This window comes from Rhinopithecus bieti, unplaced genomic scaffold (genome assembly GCF_001698545.2).
Source record: "Rhinopithecus bieti isolate Rb0 unplaced genomic scaffold, ASM169854v2 scaffold_5476, whole genome shotgun sequence".
Taxonomy (NCBI): domain Eukaryota; kingdom Metazoa; phylum Chordata; class Mammalia; order Primates; family Cercopithecidae; genus Rhinopithecus; species Rhinopithecus bieti.
Window position 1 is genome coordinate 1,618,075 of NW_016805433.1, and position 12,260 is coordinate 1,630,334.

A 12,260-nucleotide genomic window follows, 5' to 3' on the forward strand; every position below is an offset into this window, starting at 1 on the left:
GTTGGGATTCGTGGAATTGCTGTCCTCTTTAGCACGATCATAGCTACTGAGGGCTGTTACTGAGTGGCAGGTCCTAACCTAAGCCCTTTGGGTACATAGTCTTATTTGTTCCTCAGAAAGTCTCTATTAAATTAGCATTATTGCTTATCATTTATTGATGAAAAAACTGAAGGTCAGAGTCATTACATATTCACACAAGTTGGTATCACTAGGGGGAGGCAGAGTCATGACGGAAATCTATTACTTTGATCCCAAAGTCTGTGCTTTTACCCACTATAATTTTACCCTCTTCCCTGACACATACGCCCATGAAAAAGTTACCAACTTTTATGCTAGTAAGTAAGCCCTGCATGATTTCCCTCTATCTGCCTTTCTGAGTCATCTCTCCCTTTGTCCCTACTCACTTCAGTCACATAGAATCTGCACTCCAGGCATATTAAATTGTATGTATCTGCAAAGAAGCAATACACTTACACGGCCATCCTTTCTTTAAATGTAGTTTCCTCTAAGTAAAATATTCTCACTGTTATAAACTCCATTTTCAGTCCTATTCATTCCATGTGACCCAGATTAAATATTACCTTTTCCATGAAGCCTGCCCCATTTCCCCATTTGGAAATAACTGACCCCTTACTTTAATTCTCGTATCACTTTATTTACTCTCTACATAGCCAAATCCCCCCTCATCTCCAGCTAAATGTTAGTTCCTTGGAGGTTCCCACTGTGGTCCTCTCTTCTGCACATGCCCTCTGTGTACCACAACCTTCCATGGTAGGTTTAACTGTTGGATTCACTTAAGTGAACTTCTGCCTGGTCATATTTCCAGCACATCTTGTGGGAAGAGAATGTGGCTGCCAGATACTGGCAATCAGAGGCCACCAAATCTGCACTTGCTCCTCATCTTTCACAGTCGCAGTCTCCATGTACTCCATCTGGGAGGCTCCCTGCTGGATCTGGAAAGGTCATATGCTTACATTTTACAAATACGAAGGAGAGTACTCGCAGTTCTAATAAGCAAAACATCAAACAGCAAACTGGAATCTATAGCCAGTACTGGTGTTAATCAGCACCTTTTAAATGGCATTCTTAACTACAAATTGTAAAAAGAAAAAGCAATAATATATAGAGTTGATGGTACGAATGAATTTTAAAAATATGTTTCAAGATGCTTGTGATGAGATGCCAAACAACGTAATGAGAAAAACAATTACTAAGGAACTGTTTCTTCCCATGCTCCCTCCCAACTTCACCTCACACCCCAGGGAGCCTTTAAACACAGCCTGCGACATTGCATCAGCATATGTTCAATTTTCACACTAAGAGGAAGGGAAAGATAACTTTGCAAAGGAAAGAGAGAAAAAATAAAGTATTCTTTCAAATGTGGAAATCCCAAATAAGTAGTAAATATTCTAGTATAATAGCAACATGTTTCCCCCCCACCACCACCACCACCATCCATTGCATATGGATACTACTTCAACCTCACTAGGATTTTCTTAGACTTTCCCATTACAAGTGTGATGATCCCTTTGGAAAAGATATAGCTATGAAAGACTCAGGGTATGCAGAGGATAAAAACTGTGTAAAAAGATTTGAACTGTTGCCTATGTGCCTCTGTGCAAAGTAAACTACCAGCTTACAGGCTGTTTACTCAAATAGGGAATCCAAGTTCTTCCTAGGACAAGTCACATCATGACCATAACTGGTCAAATTCATGAAGTTAAGCATTAATTCATGAAGCAAGTTTTTAATTTTAAATTTTTATTTGAATCATAAGCTTTCCCAGCTAATGTGATCATGATTATTATGTGGTCTAATCCATTTTCAATTTTTTAAAAGAAATGGAAGACCTACATCAAAAGAAAAAAAGGAAGGAAGAAATAGAGGGAGGCAGGGAAGAAGAAAACAAAGAAGGGAAGGGAAAGGAAGGGAAGGGGAGGGGAGGAGAGGGGAGAGGAGGCGAGGGAGGGGTGGGGGAAGGAGAGGGGAGGAACTTCATGAGGAATCTCAATGTGCTGCTTCGGTTGAAGTTGAGATAGGGACCCAGAGCTCTAGAACACGAGAATGCCTACCTCTATCAACAAACTGCTCCAGACGTGACTCTTGTCAGGAGACTCTTAGGAATCTAAGAAAATTATTACTAATAATATTGCTTTCGTTTCGCAAATGAAGAATGTGGCACATATGTTTTTAGAGTGGCTTCAAGTGATCTTCTCCTCCTGCTATTTATATCCTCATGTAAATGTTCCCCATTCAGTGTGCATGGGACATGAGACTTGTTTCTAATCAATAGACTATAGCAAAAGTGATGCAGTGGCACTCCCATGATTATTTTATATTCCAGAAAACTTGTTCTTGCTAGCCGAACACTTGCCCTAGTCACTCTGTCTTCTCTTTCTCTCTTTGAAGAAGCAGATGCCATGAATTCACTAAATATTGCCAAGAACCATGCTTGTGGACACAAAGTTGCTTCCCTAATTGAACTTCTAGATTATAAACCAGAAGTGTGTGGGACAGGCCTTAATCGATTTAAGAAGTGTATTTTGCTAAAGTTAAGGACATGCCCATGACACAGCCTCAAGAGGTCCTGATGATATGTGCCCAAGGTGGTCGGGTACATCTTGGTTTTATACATTTTAGGGAGACATGAGACATTTGTCAATACGTGTAAGTGTATATTGGTTCTGTCTGGAAAGGCAGGACAACTGAAAGCATGGGGTGGGGAGGTTCCAGGTCATAGGTAGATTTAAAGACTTTCTGCTTAGCAATTGGTTGAAAGAGTTATTGTCTATGGAAAGGAAGGTCTGGGTTCTGATAAAGGGTTATAGATTCCAAGACTGAACCAAGCAGATGAAGCATCAAGGCAGCAGGCTTCAGGGAGAATAGCTTGTAAATGTTTCTTGTCAGACTTAAAGGAGCGTTTTATCCAGAATTCCAAAAGGGAGGAGGGTATAAAGAGGCATGTTCCATCCCCTATTCTCATCACAGCCTGAATCACTTTTTTCAGGCTGACTTTGGAATGCCCTTGGCTGAGATAAGAGGTCCATTCAGACCGTTGGGAGGCCTCAGAATCTTATTTTTGGGGTTTACAAGATGCAAACTTGGTCCTGCTCAACACCTTAATTGCAGCCTTGTGAGATCCTTAGCAGACTTCTAACCCACAGAAACCAAGAAACAAATAAACCTGTGTTGTTTTAAGCCAATAAATTTGTGGTCATTGTTATGCCGCACAGAAAACTAATAACGGAACCAACACCTAGGAAATACACTTCAGCCAGAGCCAAGGATGCAACCGCTCCTCGTGGATACAATTCTCAATTTCCATGCTGCCTCCCAGGAAAAGAATTGTAACCAAAATAGCCTTAAACCTTCCCTCGGCTTGGCTAAATTTTAGTCAGGTTTCTTCCCCTATAGGCCTCTGACCTCCCTTTTCTTAGAGAATTTACTTAAGAAAACTTCCTTTGCAGTGTAAAGCTTTTCCTGATCACTTGTCAGTTTTACAAGCCAGGAACCTTTGTGAAGGGCCTGGGAACCATCCCTTTGTAAGGCAATCATCAGGAAAGATAAGACCCCTATCACAGTCCCTGTTGGGGGTTGGGGACCCAGGAGCCTAACTTTAATAACTTGCCTCGTAGCAAATACACTGACCAACCTTCTCACCAACTTGCTTCAGGAATTTTCCACTAGCTCACCTGAGCTTAAAACGTCTCCTGCCTTTTGTTTCAGTGGGGTTGAAACAATCTATTCTGTATAAACTTGACCTTTATTGCAGTAAGTCTTGACCCTTATTGCAATCATTTTGAATAAAATCTATCTTGCTTGTTGAGTATTTTGACATTTGAAATAATCAAAATAATGAGAAGTTGATTTATAAGAAGATTTTAACATATCAAGGTTCTTAAAAAGAGGGTTCAATGGGGGAAATAAAATGGCTCTTGCCTAACATGTGAGGGCTCTGGATAAAGGGGTACAAAAATGCTCCACTTGTCCTCGGGATTACTGGCTTTAAGACCAGGGAAAGTGCCACAGAAAATCTCAATGACTAGGTATTGTCTACTGCACAAACATACTCTGCTCACTTGTGTGCCTTGCTCCACTTCCTCTGCAACTTTGTCTGACAAACCCCATATGGCTGAAATCTAGAAATTCAGTAAGTAGAAACTGAAATAAGATAGAAAAAATAAAAAGAAAAAAAAACTACACAAAATACAAAACCAAAACACTGCATTCCAAAGAAACTATCGAACAGGAGAAGCAAGCGGGCATGTCGTAATGGGACATGTACCAATAATATGCACTGTGCCTTCCACAGGCATTGCTTCTCGTAGCTATTCAACCTTTTAAGATGCAGAGAGGCTGGAACAAGTTTAAACGAACACGCTGCCCCTTTCATATCAAATAACTGAAAACCACTGACAACGCAGGCCTCCCCTGCTTCTCCTATCTGCTTATTTGGCTGACAGAGAAAGAAAAGAACTTGCTTGTTGATGAAGGAAGAAGCTGGGTGGGATGACAGTAAAATCTAGAATTATAACCAAGCTGGCCCAAGGTGTCCTGAAGGATATAAAAATACAGTTTAATCAGAGTGCCATTTTTTTAGTGTTTAAATTATTTCAATTATTGGAATATACAATTTTTAAATTATATAAATAAATTTTAAAACCTGAAAAAAAGGAAAAAGGAAAACGATGATGCATAACCACATGTGTTTGCTCAATTCCATGAGGGAACCATTCATACGTCACTCACATTGAACTTCATGGAGTTGTACAACATGGTGGCCTACCTGTTGGTTCTTACTAACAGTTTAAAGAAGTTGCAATTTCTCTTCTTCAGCAGTCCTAGATGACCTGAATATATATAAGCTATATAGAATTCAGTTTTGGAATATGTCCATTTTACTGGAATGGTTGGTTTTATACCATTTGAGATGTTATTTTAGTGTTGGCTTCACCCAACTGATGTGCAGAAGCCAAAAATTTAATTTATACCCTTTGGGTGAGATTTTTCAGTGTTGTGACAAAATTTCAAACCCAAACCACAAATCTCAGTGGTTTCATAATATCTATCCCAAACCAATATTTGTAGCGGAAACAAGAAATATGACAGATTGCCACAAAAGTGTCATTACAAAACAAAATTTAAGTATGGATGCCAATAATTTATTTTCACATTTACAGAGTGGCACAAGGCTTGCAAGTAAGACATTTTTTTAAATTTATATTTTCAAATNGGAGGGGTGGGGGAAGGAGAGGGGAGGAACTTCATGAGGAATCTCAATGTGCTGCTTCGGTTGAAGTTGAGATAGGGACCCAGAGCTCTAGAACACGAGAATGCCTACCTCTATCAACAAACTGCTCCAGACGTGACTCTTGTCAGGAGACTCTTAGGAATCTAAGAAAATTATTACTAATAATATTGCTTTCGTTTCGCAAATGAAGAATGTGGCACATATGTTTTAGAGTGGCTTCAAGTGATCTTCTCCTCCTGCTATTTATATCCTCATGTAAATGTTCCCCATTCAGTGTGCATGGGACATGAGACTTGTTTCTAATCAATAGACTATAGCAAAAGTGATGCAGTGGCACTCCCATGATTATTTTATATTCCAGAAAACTTGTTCTTGCTAGCCGAACACTTGCCCTAGTCACTCTGTCTTCTCTTTCTCTCTTTGAAGAAGCAGATGCCATGAATTCACTAAATATTGCCAAGAACCATGCTTGTGGACACAAAGTTGCTTCCCTAATTGAACTTCTAGATTATAAACCAGAAGTGTGTGGGACAGGCCTTAATCGATTTAAGAAGTGTATTTTGCTAAAGTTAAGGACATGCCCATGACACAGCCTCAAGAGGTCCTGATGATATGTGCCCAAGGTGGTCGGGTACATCTTGGTTTTATACATTTTAGGGAGACATGAGACATTTGTCAATACGTGTAAGTGTATATTGGTTCTGTCTGGAAAGGCAGGACAACTGAAAGCATGGGGTGGGGAGGTTCCAGGTCATAGGTAGATTTAAAGACTTTCTGCTTAGCAATTGGTTGAAAGAGTTATTGTCTATGGAAAGGAAGGTCTGGGTTCTGATAAAGGGTTATAGATTCCAAGACTGAACCAAGCAGATGAAGCATCAAGGCAGCAGGCTTCAGGGAGAATAGCTTGTAAATGTTTCTTGTCAGACTTAAAGGAGCGTTTTATCCAGAATTCCAAAAGGGAGGAGGGTATAAAGAGGCATGTTCCATCCCCTATTCTCATCACAGCCTGAATCACTTTTTTCAGGCTGACTTTGGAATGCCCTTGGCTGAGATAAGAGGTCCATTCAGACCGTTGGGAGGCCTCAGAATCTTATTTTGGGGTTTACAAGATGCAAACTTGGTCCTGCTCAACACCTTAATTGCAGCCTTGTGAGATCCTTAGCAGACTTCTAACCCACAGAAACCAAGAAACAAATAAACCTGTGTTGTTTTAAGCCAATAAATTTGTGGTCATTGTTATGCCGCACAGAAAACTAATAACGGAACCAACACCTAGGAAATACACTTCAGCCAGAGCCAAGGATGCAACCGCTCCTCGTGGATACAATTCTCAATTTCCATGCTGCCTCCCAGGAAAAGAATTGTAACCAAAATAGCCTTAAACCTTCCCTCGGCTTGGCTAAATTTTAGTCAGGTTTCTTCCCCTATAGGCCTCTGACCTCCCTTTTCTTAGAGAATTTACTTAAGAAAACTTCCTTTGCAGTGTAAAGCTTTTCCTGATCACTTGTCAGTTTTACAAGCCAGGAACCTTTGTGAAGGGCCTGGGAACCATCCCTTTGTAAGGCAATCATCAGGAAAGATAAGACCCCTATCACAGTCCCTGTTGGGGTTGGGGACCCAGGAGCCTAACTTTAATAACTTGCCTCGTAGCAAATACACTGACCAACCTTCTCACCAACTTGCTTCAGGAATTTTCCACTAGCTCACCTGAGCTTAAAACGTCTCCTGCCTTTTGTTTCAGTGGGGTTGAAACAATCTATTCTGTATAAACTTGACCTTTATTGCAGTAAGTCTTGACCCTTATTGCAATCATTTTGAATAAAATCTATCTTGCTTGTTGAGTATTTTGACATTTGAAATAATCAAAATAATGAGAAGTTGATTTATAAGAAGATTTTAACATATCAAGGTTCTTAAAAGAGGGTTCAATGGGGAAATAAAATGGCTCTTGCCTAACATGTGAGGGCTCTGGATAAAGGGGTACAAAATGCTCCACTTGTCCTCGGGATTACTGGCTTTAAGACCAGGGAAAGTGCCACAGAAAATCTCAATGACTAGGTATTGTCTACTGCACAAACATACTCTGCTCACTTGTGTGCCTTGCTCCACTTCCTCTGCAACTTTGTCTGACAAACCCCATATGGCTGAAATCTAGAAATTCAGTAAGTAGAAACTGAAATAAGATAGAAAAAATAAAAGAAAAAAAAACTACACAAAATACAAAACCAAAACACTGCATTCCAAAGAAACTATCGAACAGGAGAAGCAAGCGGGCATGTCGTAATGGGACATGTACCAATAATATGCACTGTGCCTTCCACAGGCATTGCTTCTCGTAGCTATTCAACCTTTTAAGATGCAGAGAGGCTGGAACAAGTTTAAACGAACACGCTGCCCCTTTCATATCAAATAACTGAAAACCACTGACAACGCAGGCCTCCCCTGCTTCTCCTATCTGCTTATTTGGCTGACAGAGAAAGAAAAGAACTTGCTTGTTGATGAAGGAAGAAGCTGGGTGGGATGACAGTAAAATCTAGAATTATAACCAAGCTGGCCCAAGGTGTCCTGAAGGATATAAAATACAGTTTAATCAGAGTGCCATTTTTTTAGTGTTTAAATTATTTCAATTATTGGAATATACAATTTTAAATTATATAAATAAATTTTAAAACCTGAAAAAAAGGAAAAGGAAAACGATGATGCATAACCACATGTGTTTGCTCAATTCCATGAGGGAACCATTCATACGTCACTCACATTGAACTTCATGGAGTTGTACAACATGGTGGCCTACCTGTTGGTTCTTACTAACAGTTTAAAGAAGTTGCAATTTCTCTTCTTCAGCAGTCCTAGATGACCTGAATATATATAAGCTATATAGAATTCAGTTTTGGAATATGTCCATTTTACTGGAATGGTTGGTTTTATACCATTTGAGATGTTATTTTAGTGTTGGCTTCACCCAACTGATGTGCAGAAGCCAAAATTTAATTTATACCCTTTGGGTGAGATTTTCAGTGTTGTGACAAAATTTCAAACCCAAACCACAAATCTCAGTGGTTTCATAATATCTATCCCAAACCAATATTTGTAGCGGAAACAAGAAATATGACAGATTGCCACAAAAGTGTCATTACAAAACAAAATTTAAGTATGGATGCCAATAATTTATTTTCACATTTACAGAGTGGCACAAGGCTTGCAAGTAAGACATTTTTTTAAATTTATATTTTCAAATTCCATTAATGTGTTTTCCTTAATAACTTGAGAAAATTACAAATTCCAACACACACATTACATACCACAACTTGGTCATTTGAGACATTCAATCTCAAAATCACTAAACGAATGGATTCAGTTTCTTTTGTCCCAAAGACAATACTTATCCTCTGATTTTCAAATTGCAAAATATTCTGCCTTTTACCAAAGAGAATACTTGATGTTTTACAATTAAGTGAACATTTATTAGTGAGGATTGACAACTCTTCCCTTAAAGACAATTTTCCATTTGACTAATAGATACAACTTTTTCTCCAGCAAAGCTCTTTCTGTATTTAAAAGAAAAAAGAAAAAAGTCTCTTTCCCAAATTATAAATGGCTTTTTTTTTTTTTTTTTTTTTTTTATTTTGAGACAGAGTCTGCTCTCTGCCCAGGCTGGAGTGCAGTGGCGCGATCGGACTCACTGCAAGCTCCGCCTCCTGGGTTCAGGCCATTCTCCTGCCCAGCCTCCCGGATTAGCTGGGACTACAGGCAGCCCGGCCCAACCACGCCAGACTAATCCTTTTTTGTATTTTTTTTTTCAGTAGAAACGGGTTTCACCGTGTTAAGCCAGGATGGTCTCGATTCCTGACCTCGTGATCTGCCTGCTCCTCAGCCTCCCAAAATGCTAGGATTAAGGTGTGGAGCCACCGCGCCCGGCCTATAAATGCATTTTCATTATGAAATTTGGAAAACAAAACAAAGGAAAGGAGAAAATGAGGAAAGGAAGCAAGGACGGGAGGGAGGGAGGGAGGGAAGGAAGGGAGCGAGGGAGGAAAGAAGGAAAGAAGGGAGGAAACTTATAATTTTCCCAAAGAAAATTATTAACATTTCTTTGGGAGGCCGAGGTGGGTGGATCACCCAAGGTCGGGAGTTCGAGACCAGCCTGACCAATATGGTGAAACCCCATCACTACTAAAATACAAAAAAATTAGCCGGTCATGGTGGTGCGTACCTGTAGTCCCAGCTACTTGGGAGGCTGACACAGGTAAATCGCTTGAACCTGGGAGGTGGAGGTTGCAGTGAGCTGACATCGTGCTATTGCACTCCAGCCTGGCAATAGAGTAAGACTCCATCTCAAAAAAAAAAAGAAAATTACTAACATTTTTGGTGAGGTGCCTTCTAGTCTTTTCTCCCCTCTCTGTGTAGTGTTGAAGAAGTTGCGGTTATACTGATGGAACTATTCTGCAGTCTACTTTATTATCTTAAAGATATAGTAGTACCACTTATCCACTGTTTCAGTTCCTGTGGTACAGTTATCCATGGTCAATCTCAGCCCAAAAATCTTAAACAGAAATTATAAAAATAAACAATTCATTAGTTTTAAATTGCACTCCATTGTGAGTAGCATAATAAAGTCTTGGCCCATCCTGCTGTGTCCCACTCAGGATGTGAATCATCCTTTTGTCCAGTGTATGTACACTGCAGATGCTACACACCTGATAGGTCAATAGCAGCCTAACATGTCACAATGCCTACTCCATTCACTTCATCTCATGATGTAGGCATTCTATTTCACATCATCACAAGGAAGGGTGAGCATAGTATAAGAAGGTATTTTGACAGAGAATGATCCAATTCACATAACTTTTATTACAGTATATTGTTATGATTGTTCTATTTTGTTATTATTGTTAATTCCCTAGTGTGCCTATGTTATAAATTAAACTTTATCATAGGTATGTATGTGTATGGAAAAAAAAGAAAACAAATATATAGGGTTTGGTGCTATCTACAGTTTTAGATTTCCACTCGGGGTCTTGGAACAAGACCCCCACAGATAAAGGGAGACTAGTTTATAAGCAAGTATTTTTTTCTAGGTGATTACTAATTTTTTTCAAACATCATTTTAAGTTACTATACAATATTTCACTGAATAAATGTATAATGGTTTACTTAATTCTTGCTTTCCTATTAAACATATGCTTAAGCATCAGAATATACTAAGCAAAATCTCAACTACTGGGCTGGATAGATAAGGAAAAGATGTTGCAGCCTCCCAAGTAGCTGGGATTACAGGCATGAGCCACCAGGCCTGGCTAATTTTTGTATTTTTAGTAGAGACAGGGTTTCTCCATGTTGGTCAGGCTGGTCTTGAACTCCCAACCACAGGTGATCCGCCCGCCTCGGCCTCCCTGCATATTCGTTCCTATTAATCATGGTTTGAGTACTGTAAAACTCTCTAATTTGTTTAGATTTGGTCAGAAACCATGTTTGTCAGTGGTACAGTAACAGAGCATGCTTTTAGTGAGCCTAGATAGTAGTGTGTTTTGAGGTAGAGGGCAAGAGAGATGCAGATCTTCATAAGAAGATCACCCTTGTACTGAACAAAAAGTTGAATGAATAAATGAGCTCTCTATAGTTAATAGCTGGAATTTGTTACCCAAAATTGGATAACTTGGCAGAAACTCTATAAAAAAAGGTTTGCTTATGCCTTTGTGTGTTTCCCTATAGAGGGACCGCAGCCTTTGTTACGTTCTCAATTGGTCTGTGACCAATCAAAATGTATGGAGCTATTAAATACAGAAAGACTTCAACATGTATCCAAAAAATTTAAGAAGTTTTCGTGTGTGATATATCTATCTTATATTGTCTTATCTTCCTTTTATGTGAAATTAAAGCTGATTCCTTTATTTACCTGTTTTTAAAATGTTTTACATTTTTCAAATGTAAAATCAGGTAAATAAACACCTAGAATTTAACCCATTGGCTCTCACTGTTGTTTTTCTTGGTCAGGCACGTGTGACAGATGAATTTTATAAGTAACACATTAATTGGGCTTCTATGAATGGTCCAGCAGGTTGTGCCTTCCCCAATACTTAATAATTCTTGGCCTAAGGGAGATAGGGGCTACAATCCTTGCCATGCTCTGAGGACAATGGCATGAACACTGATCTTGGATTATATCCCTTGGAAAGATAAAATGTTCTTTTTTAATTCATGAAAAGATATAATTTTGCCAAAGAAAATTACTAACATTTCTTTGGGAGGCCAAGGTGGGTGGATCACCTAAGGTCGGGAGTTCGAGACCAGCCTGACCAACATGGTGAAACCCCATCTCTACTAAAATACAAAAAATTAGCAGGTCATGGTGGCACATACCTGTAATCCCAGCTACTTGGGAGGCTGACACAGGAGAATCGCTTGAACCTAGGAGGTGGAGGTTGCAATGAGCTGACATTGTGCCACTGCACAATAAAACAAGACAAGGCTCATGCCAATCATGGGTGTGCACAAAGGATAAACTTCTATTTACATGCCACTCCCAGCTCCAGATGTAAATTTACCTTTATCACACTCAAGAACGTGAGCAATGGTCCCATTTGTAATCTCATTATAAGAATCGTGCTTTATTATATTTGGTGACAAAAAAGATTGTCATTTCTGACTTACCTCATAGTACACTAATGTGCAACGTCATTGTGAGAAGAAAAATTTTGATCACTACAGATTTTGGAAGTTGTTTTCTATTTATTTTAATCTCACCTATTCCCAAAAGTTCTAACGTGGTATACATACTTATATATAATAAAACAAGATAAACTAACAGGCTACCATAAGATTTTAAATGAATGAGGAAAGGATAAGATAACATCAGAAATGAAATTGAAGACAAACTATATATTGTAAGATGAGCTCCATTGGCTAGATCTTGGTCATAAAGTGAGATTAAGTTTTGCAAGATACAGCTTAAAGAGTCAAAAAATGACACACTTTTTTTTTGCCCCTGAGATGGAGTTTTGCTCCTGTC

The 12,260-nt window shown here is 39.1% G+C and overlaps 1 long non-coding RNA gene across 1 annotated transcript; it reads right to left on the bottom strand.

Moving 5' to 3' along the window:
• Positions 1-639: 639 nt before the first annotated feature.
• LOC108529946 (uncharacterized) lies at positions 640-11,859 on the bottom strand. Its single transcript, XR_001885726.1, has 2 exons — positions 11,797-11,859; positions 640-953 (listed from the first exon to the last, which is right to left on the bottom strand). It is a non-coding gene; the product is annotated as an uncharacterized LOC108529946 (long non-coding RNA).
• Positions 11,860-12,260: the final 401 nt, after the last annotated feature.